The 13991-nt window shown below is 42.7% G+C and overlaps 1 pseudogene; it reads right to left on the bottom strand.

Moving 5' to 3' along the window:
- Window positions 1–10710: 10710 nt before the first annotated feature.
- On the bottom strand, window positions 10711–10782 carry LOC115940654 (U4 spliceosomal RNA; annotated as a pseudogene).
- Between the last annotated feature and the right edge of the window lie 3209 nt (window positions 10783–13991).

The raw sequence follows: 13991 nt of genomic DNA, 5'->3' as shown, positions 1-13991 counted from the left end.
AATAATAAAAAAAAGTTACGAGCTATTATTTATTTTTTTGATAACACTTCACGCCAGCAGAAAACTCTCAAATCTGATTTTCTTCAACAACTATTCTTTGCAATTTACAAAATGCTTTCGAATGTACTACCTTATTCCTTACATTCTTCCCAATGCTTCCAAAAACTTCTTTCTTCTGACATTGGCTCCTTACTTAAAAAAAAAAAAAAGTACACAGAGGAATAGCTGGTCTGTTTTCTGTTAACTGAGTTAACGAAATAGAAGCCTCTTCATTGCATAACTTGGGGTTTTCTGAAGTCCCCTCTGCTGAAAAATTAGCAAAACCAAAAGGGGAAGGTAAAAGCATTATTTTCCTTCTTCACGTTTCACTGGTATTTTCCAAATCCCTGCAGTGTTGCTCCTGACAAACGGTTTGCCTGGTGAGGTCCAAACTCTTGTGCTGGCTTGAGTCAGGGTTTTGGATTACTTGTGTTGGGTGACACCCCGTGTCTTCCTACCTTGCTTTGAATGAAACAGAGGCGGACACAAGGCCAAGGACCAAGAGAACCTATGCTCAGGCTATTTATTGTCTTCGTGTTTTGCCTTCCTCGGCTGCAACACGGGACTAACACCTCCCCATGTGGCCTTGTTCACAGATAGTATGCTGTTATTGGGAGAGCGCATGAGAAGCATTTTTAAAGGATGGACCTTTACAAGATTGCATTATCCAGGACAGTAAGGGGTTGCAGCTCCCCGGAACAGAACAGGCTACTCTTTGGGAAATTGTGACAGTTAACTTCCAAACCAGAAAACTCGCGGAGGTCATCCATGCGGTTTTTGATTAAAATGTCAAGTTCCATGCTTCTTATCATTTTATTCAAAAGCAGTACTCTTGAGAAAGAGTTGGCATGATTCAAATTATTGGAGGCACTGCCTTAGACATCAGCCACCCTCCTCCAGGGGGAGGGGGTTTGTGAGAAGCAAGGGTAAGGAGAGTACCAGGAAGATCTGCTGACATTTACTCCTTACCTGGCATATTTTCTCTGTGCAGGTTTTCTGATTTCAGTGTATTTGCAAGAGGCTAGTGAGACAGCAAGCTTCTTCTGGTGGGCATTTCTGGGGGCATTGCTGCAATCAGACCCGTTGTGTGCAAGGATACATTTGGTCACAGTTTTTGTCCCTGGGCCAATTGTAGCTGCTAACACACTTCAGTGGGGGCAGAGAGACTGCGTGAGACTGCATGAGGATCTGTGGGATGAATTCAACGTTCCTGGCACTCATTACCTTGAGAGTCTGCGGATTTGGGTGGATGCTTTCCTTTGCCCTTATTTGTCTGCCTCTCACCTGCTTTACCAGCCAGCTGGTATTTCCACCGCCTCCCTGGTGTTGACTGGAGCTGGGGATGTGTTTGGCTTTTCACGGATTGTAAGTAATTATTAACTCTGTGGGGTAGGTTATCGGTTTATGTGCATAACATTGCAGGGGGCTTTCGGATGCCGCAGCTTGATAAGACCTTCGGAGGCTGTTCTCACCAGGGGGGCTCCAGGGAACCCACCGATGGTGCCATGCCCCCACACTGGGACTGACCCAGTTTCCTGAGGAGGAAGTGCTTTGCCCCGGAGGGCAGGGAGAGCGCTCCGTCCCCAGTCTGGCTTCCTGATCTCAAGCCAGGAGCCTCAAGCAGCTAAAATCCTTTGGGCGACAAGGTTTGGGTTTCACATAGAGCTGTCCCATTTGATGAAAGCAAGCAGCCTGTTCGTGTACATTTTGGAACTTTCCTCTGCGCTGCCCGAGGGCACCGTGCAACCTGTCGGGCCACCTGCTTGTGGTGGAGAGCTGGGAGAAGAATGATTCCAGAAAGGTGTCCACAGTCCATCGGCTGAGGCCATCAATTGAGAGTTCTCTTGGGGTGGATACCTTGTGGACTCTGGGAGGCAGGGAGAGTGGCTAGGGGACCAAAGGCTGAGAGAGATGTGGACAAGGGAAGAATGAAAGTGGGACATCTGCCCCCCATCTTGCCCTCGAAGAGTGAGAGCTTCAGCACAGGGACCACACCTGCGCCTACCGAGCAGTGCCAGAGGTCATGCTTTATCCCCAGCTGTGACTGTCACGTGCAGTCTGAGAGACAAAATCAGGACCGAACTCTTTCCTAGGAAGCTTGATGCCCACCAGTGTACAAGGCACTTTGCACATACGAGCAAATATCCTTGTCTAGGTAGTTGCCACTTGCTCAGATTTTCTAAGCATTCGGTGCTAAATGATATGAAAGCCAGTGTACCAGTGATAAACACTCCTGGGAAACTGGCTCACCCTTTCCTCTGGCCTAAGCCCCATACTTTGTGCATCTGTTGACCCTTCTGGCCAGTTCTCCAACCCCCTCTGCAGCTGCTCAGGGATCTTTCGAGCAGTACCCACCCCCCAATCAAAGCCCGCTCACAGGAATAGAGTCTAAACCAAGTCCATTCACACTACAAAGGCCAGTATGTTGTTACCTCTTCCAATGATATTGGCATGATTATTATCCTTAGTGGGAGAAAGAAGTTTCAGCCAAAGGAAAACATATCTAACTGTAAAGTTTTGAGAGAAAATGGAACAAGCATTTATTGAGTGTCTACTTTGTCCCTGGTATGCTGTGTGCACGATCTAGTTTAATCTGTAAAACAACTCTCTGAGGAGGCAGTTTTATATTCATTTCCTCAAGGAGTAAAAAAATGAGAGTAACCTCTCTAAAGGTACATAATGGTTTCAACCTGAAAAGCCTTCTGGACTTCATTGGTAGACCCCTGGTTCATCAGGATCCGGGATTCTGGAAGTATCTCGGAGCTGCTACCGGGAAACGGGAAGCTGAGTAAGCGAGAATAGAGAATCGAGGCGTTTCTTGTCGGTTTTGGCCAAAGCAGTGTCACTTGCATACATTTTAAATCTTGAATTTCAGGAAAGTTTCTGCATTAAGAGTTCAACTAAAAAATAAAATTTTAAAATAACTTCTTTGGCAAAGAGGAATATTTTGAAGGGACTGAAGCAGGGATATACATGACTATATTCACTTTTTAAACCATCGCCCTTGGGTTGTGTGGAGACTCGATCCAGCCTAGAGCCAGTTGTGCAGAGGAGAGACACTGAGGGCCCGAACTAAGTCTTATGGAGTTTGCAAAGACAAGAGACCAGATTTGAGAGATCCCAAGGAAAGTGGTCTTCCAGCCCCTGGTGACTCCAAGCCTGGTCTTTGGCCAGCAGCCTTGTCACCAATTGGGAGACCGGGAGAAATGCAAATGCTCAGGCTCTCCTCCCCGAGAGCTATGGAAGTAGAATCTGCATTTTGACCTGATCCCCCAAGTGATCCCTATGCCCCCTTGAAATGTCAGAAGCACTGCTTTAGAACTGTTTGCCTGGCAAGGGGGAATGAGGAAAGACTATATGATGACTTTGACCTTCTGTTCCAGCATCCCGAAATGGGGGGGAGGGTGTTGGAAGAGCGCTTCACCTCAGCAGCCTGGTGATGGCAAGGGCTTTCTAGTGCCAAGACATCTATCTAACTGAGCTGCCAAATAATGACACTGGTTAAGGACCTAGTTGTTCTATTATTATATTCTCCCTTTCTCTGTGGGTACAGATTTCTTCAAGCATCTAGGACCATCTCCCTGAGATGTCCTACTGAATTGTTCCATGGTAAATCTTTGATGCCTAGACTCTTCTTGACTTTCTTTTATTCTCCCTCAACATTTTCTTGTCCAACGTTTTATTCTCTCTGGGCTTGCTAATTTAAACTAAAATGCCAATGGCCAAGTATCATATTTCTTCAAAGAAATATTTCAGTATTCACTGAGTCTTAATTCACTGCCATTAGAGATGAGACTATTTCAAGCACGGAGTTAATGAGGCCATATTTGGAGGCACGGGGGTCTTTAAGACCTGCTAACCTAGACAGCACCATCTCCTGTGGCTCCTCCACACATACTTTGTGCTCCTGAAATTCTTGATCTCAAAGGGCTGTGTTCATTCTTATGTGGAATGAGATTCCCCAGCTCCCCTGCTGCCTCCAGGCTGAGGTAGGCGCCCCCCACCTGTGTGGTCTCCTTGGGCATATCTCCATCAGGGCATGCTATCACACTACACCTTGTTGATTTACATGTCCCTCCCACCCTTGATTCTGTGTCTTTTCATCTTTACACCCTCAAAGCATAGCAGAGTGCCTAGCTCATACCGGAGGCACAATAAATATTTGTTAAATGAGTCAATGAAAGAATGTGTGACTGGATGAGGCTGGTTTGGTGGGGGGTAGGATGAATTTGGGGAGTCAGAACAGTAGTGTATTGAGCAGTTTAGGATTAGAACTCATGAACTTCTTGACCTATGCTGAGGTCAGAATCTACTCTGTATTCTCTTCAGATTTTTGAGTATCTCTGAATTACTTTTAATATCCTCATGGGCCCTTCTGGTGAACAATAATCTAGAACATTCCTCCCTACCTTAACTTCACAGGGAAGCATTGAAACCTGCTGCTCAGTTATTTTCGCTAACAAACTTGCATACTGTAAAGTGGGTTTGGTCACTTATTTTTACTATTATGGGTTTTTTATTCTTAGTTGCAGAGGTATTTTTAGTATGTTTTCACTCGTTGAACACTTAGAGCCCAAGGAACAATAGACTTGCATAAGTCGACCCTGGTCAACTGTTTGTGGGGGAATTCCTGGCCTTAAGAAGTGATGCACTCCTATCCAGTCTAGCTACCCCAAACAAATTCCAGGACAATACAAAGAATGTTAAGAATAGCAAAGCAAGAAAATACTTCTGTTGCAGTTTCAAGCTTGGGGGACGCATTCCTCCCCACCTTAACTTAAGAATCTCCCTACAGAAGGAGGAAACAAAGACAGATCCCTGGGAGCAAAGAATGACAGAGTATGTGTCTACTGAATGGACACATGTGTGTTTTGTTGTCACTATTATCATCAGTGATCCTCTGTTGTTGCAAACAGAGACCATAATATTATCCTGATGGGCAAGCAGGCGTTATGATTTATCTTTTAATTCTTCTCTACTAACGATCCTCTGACATAGTCTACTGATCACTTTTTCCTTGCCTTTCATTCTTTATCCTAACACCTCTGAAGTGTAGTTCTCATTCTGCATGCTCCCAGCCCCCATGGTGGCCATTTCTTCATTTCAAGGCTCCATTTCCCCAAAGCTCCACTCAATTTTACACAGTCCTACATGGTGACATAATGTTCTTTTCTGGTCACTACTGCACATATATTATGTAGTAACATCGAGAGTGTCTTTGAAAATGAACCCCAAGCTTATTTTAAGCTGTTTCTTTGCCGTGCCATGGTTAACAACACTTGGCTTATTACAAATCACAGATGAGCCACCCATATGGATCAAGATCATTTTCTTGCCCTTCAGCAAAAGGATGGCGGCTGGCTCCTCTTCCAGCGTTGGAGAGAGATGCCTTAATTTCATGCTCTGATCATCAGAGTTGGATAGCATGCACATGGTCAAGACTGAGACAATGTGAAAATGAATGGGGGTCCTGGAAATGATGCTTGCTGAGAAGAGAGAAGCACCAAAGGCCTCCTTTGCCTCTTTTCAACATTTCTTAGAGCCAATTCCAACTTTAGTTATACTACTTCTAATTTAAGAGACTTCACTGGATTTCCCCTTGTGTCTGCCATAGTTTTGCCAATCCCCACAACAATATTGTTTCAACTGTAACAGAATTTTTTTTTAAAAGATTTTATTTATTTATTTGACAGAGAGAGACACAGAGAGCAGGATCACAAGCAGGGGGAGTGGGAGAGGGAGAAACAGGCTTCCCGCAGAGCAGGGAGCCTGATGTGGGGCTCGATCCCAGGACCCTGGGATCATGACCTGAGCCGAAGGCAGACGCTTAACGACTGAGCCACCCAGGCGCCCCTGTAACAGAATTTTTGAGTAGGTGGAAAATTGACTAATGCAAGACAAAGTATACCTGAAATGATTAATATTTTTTCAAGTTTCTATGCTGCATGTCTAGGGTTAAAATGCAAGATTCAGAATCCATTGTGGATGCAACTTACTACTGCCATTTAACCAATAACATTGACCAAACTAGCTTTCAATATGAAAATGAGTGCCTGGCTCTGGTGTAATCATGGAAAAGCAACAACTCTTCACTATGTGAACCATTTATATGTTTTATGGAATAGCTAAAGAGAGAAAGAAAAGAAAAGAAAAAGAAAAAAAGAAATGAAAGAAAAAGAAAGGAAGAAAAGAAAAATGAAAGATCATGTAATGATATACTGTATGGTGACTAACATAACATAATAAAATTAAATTAAATTAAAAAAAAAGAAAAATGAAACACCATGTCCAAATTAAAAATGCATTAATCAGATCTTAGTGACAATAAAAGATTTTTCTTTTTAACATCCCTGGAATGGGCACAAATAGAACATAGGGGTAAACTGCATTTAAAGTCCCATATTGCAGGGGGCACCTTGGTGGCTCATTTGGTCAAGCATCCAACTCTTGATTTCAGCTCAGGTCATGGTCTCAGGGTGATGAGATAGAGCCCTATGTTGCGCTCCACGCTCAGGGGGAGTCTGCTTGTGATTCTCTTTCTCTCTTCCTCTGCCCCTCCCCCCACTCACAAGCAGGTACACACTCTCTCTCTCTCTCAAAAAAAAATCCCACATTGCAGAGAATATTATTTCATGCTCTAATTCAGTTATTTTCTTTCTTTTCTTTCTTCTTCTTCTTTATTTATTTAGTTGGGGTTTTTTGTTTTTGTTTTTGTTTGTTTTGTTTTGTTTTTTTGTATGTGAATGTTTTGTGTTTTGCTCTCTGGAAGATGACAAATTGTATAGCTCAGTGACATAAATTACCTGAACAATTTACTGGAGAAGTTCCTGGCAGAAAAGGCCTGCTAGCTCCTATGTTCATTTCCTTGCTGCCTTGAGAACACTATGTACCCTCCGGAGCCTGGGGCGGCCTGATTGGGCTGTATTATTTTCATATACACAGTCCGCTGGTTAGGGGCCTAAGAGGTAGAGCACATTCTCCTACTCTGTCTAAGAAGGGTCAAGCCAGACCTTATTATTGCCCCTTCAGTGCTGCTACTCTGCCTCTGGGAATGCTCAGGATTTGGTAATTCAGGGAAAAGACAATGCCAGTTCTGCCCCCGGACAGCTAAGACATAATTGCTGTACACGGCATGCCAGGATTTTATAAATTCCAGCCTGTGATTGGTTCCTACCCTGAAGAATGTGTTCTGATTGTGTCTACCAGGGCTGACATATCTACACGTAAGACATAAACACAGTTGTTAATCATCTGGCACCTTTTAAAAAGACAGGATCGTCCTGCTGTCTAGCTTTTGGTGTTGTTAAGGTCTGATAATGCGATTGTGAGATGTGTTAGTGCTTTCCTCTACTGGCTCCAAATCAGGGATGATCAAATGTTTGTAGACCAGGACTCAGCCAGACCCTTGAGCTCCTTTTACCTGGCCCGAAAGTGGTGGCCCCCTCCAGTTTCTCCAGGCTTACCCTAACTGTCCCTTTCATACATCTGGAGGGCACACGTATAAATACATTAAATGTATCTAGAAGACAACAAGTGTGTGTAAAACAGTCTCAACTTTAGGTAATAGTGAGCCTTACTGATTCGAGATATCCTAGGCCAGAGAATGGAATGGGATTATCCACCTTTTCCCTTCTCTTTCCTTTCTCACATTCCAAAGGTGAGTTTGGTACTGCCCAAATACCAGACATAAAACGCGCCCAACCCCAAACAGAACAGCGAGTTAAAACCATCAGTTTCTCCCCTCAGGTGGTCACCCAGTCCCTGATTTCCCATTTCTGGGACTAACACCTGTATCCTCTGTGTGATGTTGAACACCTGACTTTCTTTACCTGCTGAAGGCTTGGGGCATCTCTTCCTCATGATCACCACTGCTAACCCCCCACAACCGGGCTCACATCTGGATTGTGGAAGCAGCTCCTAATCAGTGTACCTGCATTCAGCCTTTCTCTCTGCCCTCCCTGTGATGGCCAGAACAAGCTTCCACAGGTGCTGTTGGCAGTGCCATCTGGTGACCCAGTAAAAAGTTTCGCTGATTACCTTAGATCTCCGACAACTGGCTTTATTTGAATGTCTCTCCCTCCTCTCTTATTTCTCCTCAACACTGTTCCCAACTCAGATAATGTGCCTGTTCTTCGCTTCACAAGACTGGCTAGATATTTGCCCTGAAGGCTTTGTTCAAATCTTTCCACTAATCTGGGATTCTCTCTCCCCTACTCTCCTTGCCCCTCTCAAGACCCAAGTTCCTCATCCAAGAGCCCACTCTTATTAACCAGGGGCTCACTCTGATGGCCTCTTCACTCTGCTTCCTCTGTGCCCTGAAAGGTTTTAGTCTATTGATGCTTGAGTCAATAGAAAATCATTTTGACCTGATGATATTTTGTTTTATAATTACTCACAAGGTGCTCCTGGTATTTGGAGTGTACCTCTGCCAAACCCTCCCCAACCCATCTACGTCATAGAAAACTTTCTCAAGTCAGGAGCATGTCTCCTCTTGTTTTTTATACCATTCCCCCCAACAAAGTCATGTATCTATTCAGCATTCCTTCAACAAATGTCCATAAGCATATAAGGGCTGCAGGTACAGGGGATGAGGAAGACAGACCCAGTCATTGGCCTTAAAAGCCAGTGTGGAGTGGGCTTATAGAGCTAACATCTGGGGACATAAATGAAAAATGAGACATATATTTTCCAAAGGAAGAAAAAAGCATGTGTGATAGCTTCATGAATAGTGGCAAGAGAGATGGGAAAATCACATCTCATGATTTACTTCATGGCACAACAATGCAAGTAGAGAATACCATGGCAGGCGGTGAACACAGTCCATCTGCCAGATTCTGCAGACTTTCTATGTCCTCTCGAAATAGTAGGGCCAGTCTTCGGGGGTGTTCTGGAAGTATTCTATATCTGGGTCTGCATAATGGCTACACATGTGTATACATATATAAAAACTCATCAAGCAGTGCATGTGTCATAACTCAGTAAGAATAAAAAGGTCGTGTGTGTCTGTGCATGCTTAAAGAAAAATGGTAAGAAGAAAAGCAAAGTAAAGATTTGGCTGTCGGCATGACCTCTTATTCCCATAAAAATTCCCCCAGATCAGTCCTGTCTAGATCCCTAGGACCCAGGTTGGAGATACTTTTGTGGTCATAAACTGCAGAGCCATCCGAATGGATTCTTGTTGCATTCCATGGGAGCGTTGGAGCAAGTCAGCGATTCTCAGATGCTAGAGGATTAGTAATGAACCTGAAGATAGTGCAGAGTTTCTGAACTCTGGCAGCACATTAAGACCACCAGATCATTCTTACAGAAACACCAGTGCAGGGACCCCACCCTCTGAGATTCTGATTCAGTTGGTCTTGGATGGGGTCCTGTACAACTATTTTTAAAAAACTACTGTTTTTAATGTGCAGCATGAATTCATAATCTCTAGTGAATCCCATGTCCTCTTTATAGAGTTAAGGAAATGGGATTTCACAAAGTTTAAGTGATTTGCCTCAAGCAATGCTTCTGGATACACGTCTCAATTATCGGGGGGGAGCTTGCGGAGTGTATCCATGCCTGAGAAGAACCACTGGCTCAAGGTTACAAAGGACTAAGTGGTCAGAGCCAGGAATCCAATCCAAGTGTTTTGATTCTTAACCTTACTTTGTTCCACTTCATCTCCCCCAAATGTAGACATCATTATTGGCAAAAGCTTTTGAAATAAAAATTGTAGCTATTGCTTTAATCTAAATTTGAACTCATTAGAGCAACCCCACTGACTGGAAACATTAGAAGGAATCTAGGGGGGTAGAATTTACTCTTTAAAATTCTTCTTGATGGGAATAAACAATGTCAATGGCTCTCCCAGGTCTTATTTCTCATCTCCCTCCTCCTCAGCCTACCGTCAATGCCCAATGATAGGATCTATCAGTTGGGTTAATACATTTCACAGAACACCCTTTGTGGCATCACTCTGGCACACTTCACTTCCACATTAAAATATAATAGTTCAAGAAACCAGAAAAGTGAGGTGGAAATTAGTCAGAAAAAGACTAATGAAGAAGCTGATGTATATTAAAACATCTGAGAAAGAGAATTAATGAGATCTTTGCAAGCTAGCTTAAAACTCCCAGCAATATGGGGCACCTGGGTGGCTCAGTCAGTTAAGCGTCTGCCTTCTGCTCAGGTCATGATCCCAGGGTCCTGGGATCGAGTCCCACATCGGGATCCCTGCTTGGTGGGGAGTCTGCTTCTCCCTCTTCTCTGCCCACCTGTCTTTCTCTCTCTCTCTGTGTGTCAAATAAAATCTTTAAAAACAAAAAAACTTCCAGCAATACATGAGCTGCCCAACTAAAATGACTTCAAGACTCTATAGTGGTAATTTGAAATCTACAAGCAGTTGTTTAAGACATTGAATACAATGTCTGTTTTTAGCAGCCCACAGAAAATTCATTAGCGAGATCACCATTTAGAAGCAAATGTAAAGGACTTCCTCAGAAATCCATCATCTAGATGAGTTGAAAGTAGCTCATCTTCCTACAGCTTTTTATCAGTGCCTTCCTTTGAGGTAATCAAGGCAATTTCTGCATTCACACGTGATGACTGCTCTTTTCTCCATTTTATCACTTTTATCTGGATAGTTATGTGCATTTTCGCTGGATGATCATTATGTTTTTAACAAGAGTACACAGTATATTCAATTAGCAATAATCGTGCCTCGGATAAACCTCATTGGCTATGATACTGCCACTGCACAAAGCTGGAGTACACAGAATATTCCAACATGGAAGAAAGATACATCTATTAGACTCTGTGTCAATGTGGTTGGATAAGTGCATGTTAGATGAAAGATTGGTTTAGATCAGATCTAACTTTTCTTCAGGGCTGGCAAATGTAGGAAATAAATTATAGTGGAGCTCGGATGCAGAGTAGCACTGAATTCAGCTGTGGTCTGACATGGAGAAGGACCTCATGAGGAATTTTTCTTCAGATGCTCTCATCCTCCTTTCTTTTTTTTTTATTAAGTTTCTTTTTTTAATTTTAATTCCAGTGTAGTTAACATACAGTATTATCCTAGTTTCAGGTGTACAGTGTAGAGATTCAGCAACTCTGTACATGACTCAGTGCTCATCATGGAAAATGTCCTCTTCATCCCCATCACCTATTTCACCCATCCCCCACCCACCTCCCCTCTGGGAACCACCAGTTTGTTCTCTCTTAAAGAGTCTGTTTTGTGGTTTGTCTTTTTTTCCTTTGTTTGTTTGTTTTATTTCTTAAATTCCACATATGAGTGAAATCATATGGTATTTGTCTTTCTCTGATTGACTGATTTCACTTAGCATCATATTCTCTAGCTGCATCCATGTTGTGGCAAATGGCAAGATTTCATTCTTTTTTTAATATTTTATTTATTTATTTATTTGAGAGGGAGAGAGACAGAGAGAGCAGAGGGAGGAGCAGAAGGAGAGGGACAAGCAGACTCTGAGCTGTGCATGGAGCCGGATGCAGGGCTCAATCCCAGGACCCTGAGATCATGACCTGAGCCGAAACTGAGAGTCAGTTGCTTTAACTGACTGAGTCATCCAGATGCCCCAAGATTTCATTCTTTTTTATGACTCAGTAATAGTCCATTGTGTGTGGAATATTCACACACCTCTTCTTTATCCATTCATCTATTGATGGACATTTGGGCTGCTTCCATAATTTGGCTATTGTAAATAATGCTGCAGCAAATATACGGGTGCATATATCCTTTCAAATTAGTGTTTTCATCTTCTTTGGGTAAATACCTGGTAGTGGAATTACTGGATCATAGGGTAGTTCTATTTTCAATTTTTTGAGGAACCTCAATATTGTTTTCCAGAGTGGCTGTATCAGATTGCAATCCCACGAATGGTGCATGAGGGTTTTCCTTTCTCCACATCCTTGCCAACACCTGTTGTCATCTTTCCTTTCTGACTTAGAGGAAGAGTTGCTTCATAGATATTCAATAAATGTTTGTTCATCCATTTATTCATTCATCCCACCAATATCATAAAGTTGCCAAATGTGTTATAGTATACGTGTGAATAAAATACAGTTCATGACCATAAAGTTTTCGTAGATTCCTTATTGAATGATGAATATAAGGAGGAAAGCAAAAAAAAAAAAAGTATTTTCGGGAGGCACCAGTTAGTTAAGCATCTGAGTCTTGATTTTGGCTCGAGTCATGATCTCAGGTTTGTGAGATCAAGCACTGTGTCAGGGCTCCACACTCAGTGTGGAGTCTGCTTGAGATTCTCTCTCTCCCTCTGCTTCAGCCCCTCCCCCTTCTCTCTCTCTGAAAATAAATAAATAAATAAATAAAATCTTAAAAAAACAGCAACAATAAAAGTGTCTAGTGGAATAACAATCCTAAAACAGTGTTGAGAAAGCACAAAGTTTTGAGTCAGGCAGATGCTGGTTCAAATCTAAAAATCACTTCTTACTAGCTCTGTGACTGTAGTCAAGAATTCAGGGTAACAGAAGCATTTGGTCAAGAATGCTTATGTTAGTTGGGGTCCTCTGAGAATCAAAATGCAAAACAAGACCAGACATGACAGATTTATTGAAGAAAACACCTGTGAAGGATAAGGAAGGAGGGAGAAGGAGTATGTAGGAAGAGTCCTCAGACTATGTTGTAGGTCTGATTCCTGGGAAGCAGAAAAGGAAGGGAGGAGGATTGGATAGGGAGAATCTGAGATTCCAGTGCAATTGCAAGAAAGTTTTAGCTGAGTGGATGGAAGTCTTTGAGCCAAAGTCACCCATTGGAGGAACCCTGCATCTCACAGGAATGGCATCTGTGCTTAGTCGTTGGGGAAGAGCAATTTACCTGAAATGTGGCTTCTGAGAATGTGGTCATGGGTCCAGAGGGTAGCAGCTGGGGTTGTCATTCACTTATGCCCCCCCACAGCAAGACATCCAAGCAGCCCATGACCACCACAATGCTTTTGGTTGGAAAAATAAAAAAGAAAATTCAATTAGTATTTGCTTAAATCAAGAGCTGAGAAGCTTTTTTGGTGAAAGAGCAGATAGTAAACCTTATAAGCTTTGTGGGCTATACAACTCTGGGGTAGGATGAGAGAAGCCATAGACATTATGTTAATACGTAGGTATTCCAATAAAATTTTATTTACAAAAACAGGCAGGAGGACAAAGTTGGCCTGCAGAGCATAGTTTGTGGATACCTGGTTTATGTGGATAAGGTGGTATTTCTTAGACACATTATGTCTAGAGATAAGATTGCAGGTGATGCTTCTGTGACTCAACATGACATAAGGATTTTCCATCTTTTGCTCTTTTATTCTCAGCATTATTTTAAGGCTACCAGCTGATTTTCAACAGAGACATTCTCAGCATTTTTAAAGATAGCAATGACTTCTCCGATGCCTATCCCTTATATAAGGGAGAAAATGATTTCTCCTAAATCCCCTAGCATCAGTGAACTCATTAATTAATCACATATTTATTGAGCAGTTATTTCAGATCAGGTATTATTCTAGGTGCTCCCATAGTTAACAAAACAGAACAAATCTTTGTCCAAATGAAGCTGACATTCTAGTGGGGGGGGTAGCCAGAGAGTAAACAAGATAAGTAAAATTTGTAGTACTAGATGATAGGAGATGGTATGGACAAAATAAAATCAGGAAAAGGGAAGGATACTCCATGTGGTGGCAGTGGGGAGAAATTGCATTTTAAGTGAGGTGGGTCAAAAAGGGTGTCATTGAGTAGGTAATAGTTGCATAAAGACAAGGTGGTGTTAAGGCAATAAACTATGAAAATAAATTATGGAAAAATTTTCGAGAGAGGGGGGATCTATCAGGTGCAAACTTCTGATGCCAGATCAATGTGGCTGGAGCAGAGTGAGCCAGGGGGAGAAGGGGAGACTCGAGGTAAAACAGTTCAGGAGGCCAGGTCACATGGTGGGGACTTCTGGGCTTCTGTGATGCCTT

The sequence above is a fragment of the Leptonychotes weddellii genome, chromosome 8 (assembly GCF_054177405.1).
Source record: "Leptonychotes weddellii isolate Sample4059 chromosome 8, ASM5417740v2, whole genome shotgun sequence".
NCBI classification, from domain to species: domain Eukaryota; kingdom Metazoa; phylum Chordata; class Mammalia; order Carnivora; family Phocidae; genus Leptonychotes; species Leptonychotes weddellii.
This window is presented reverse-complemented; position numbering and strand designations above follow the sequence as displayed.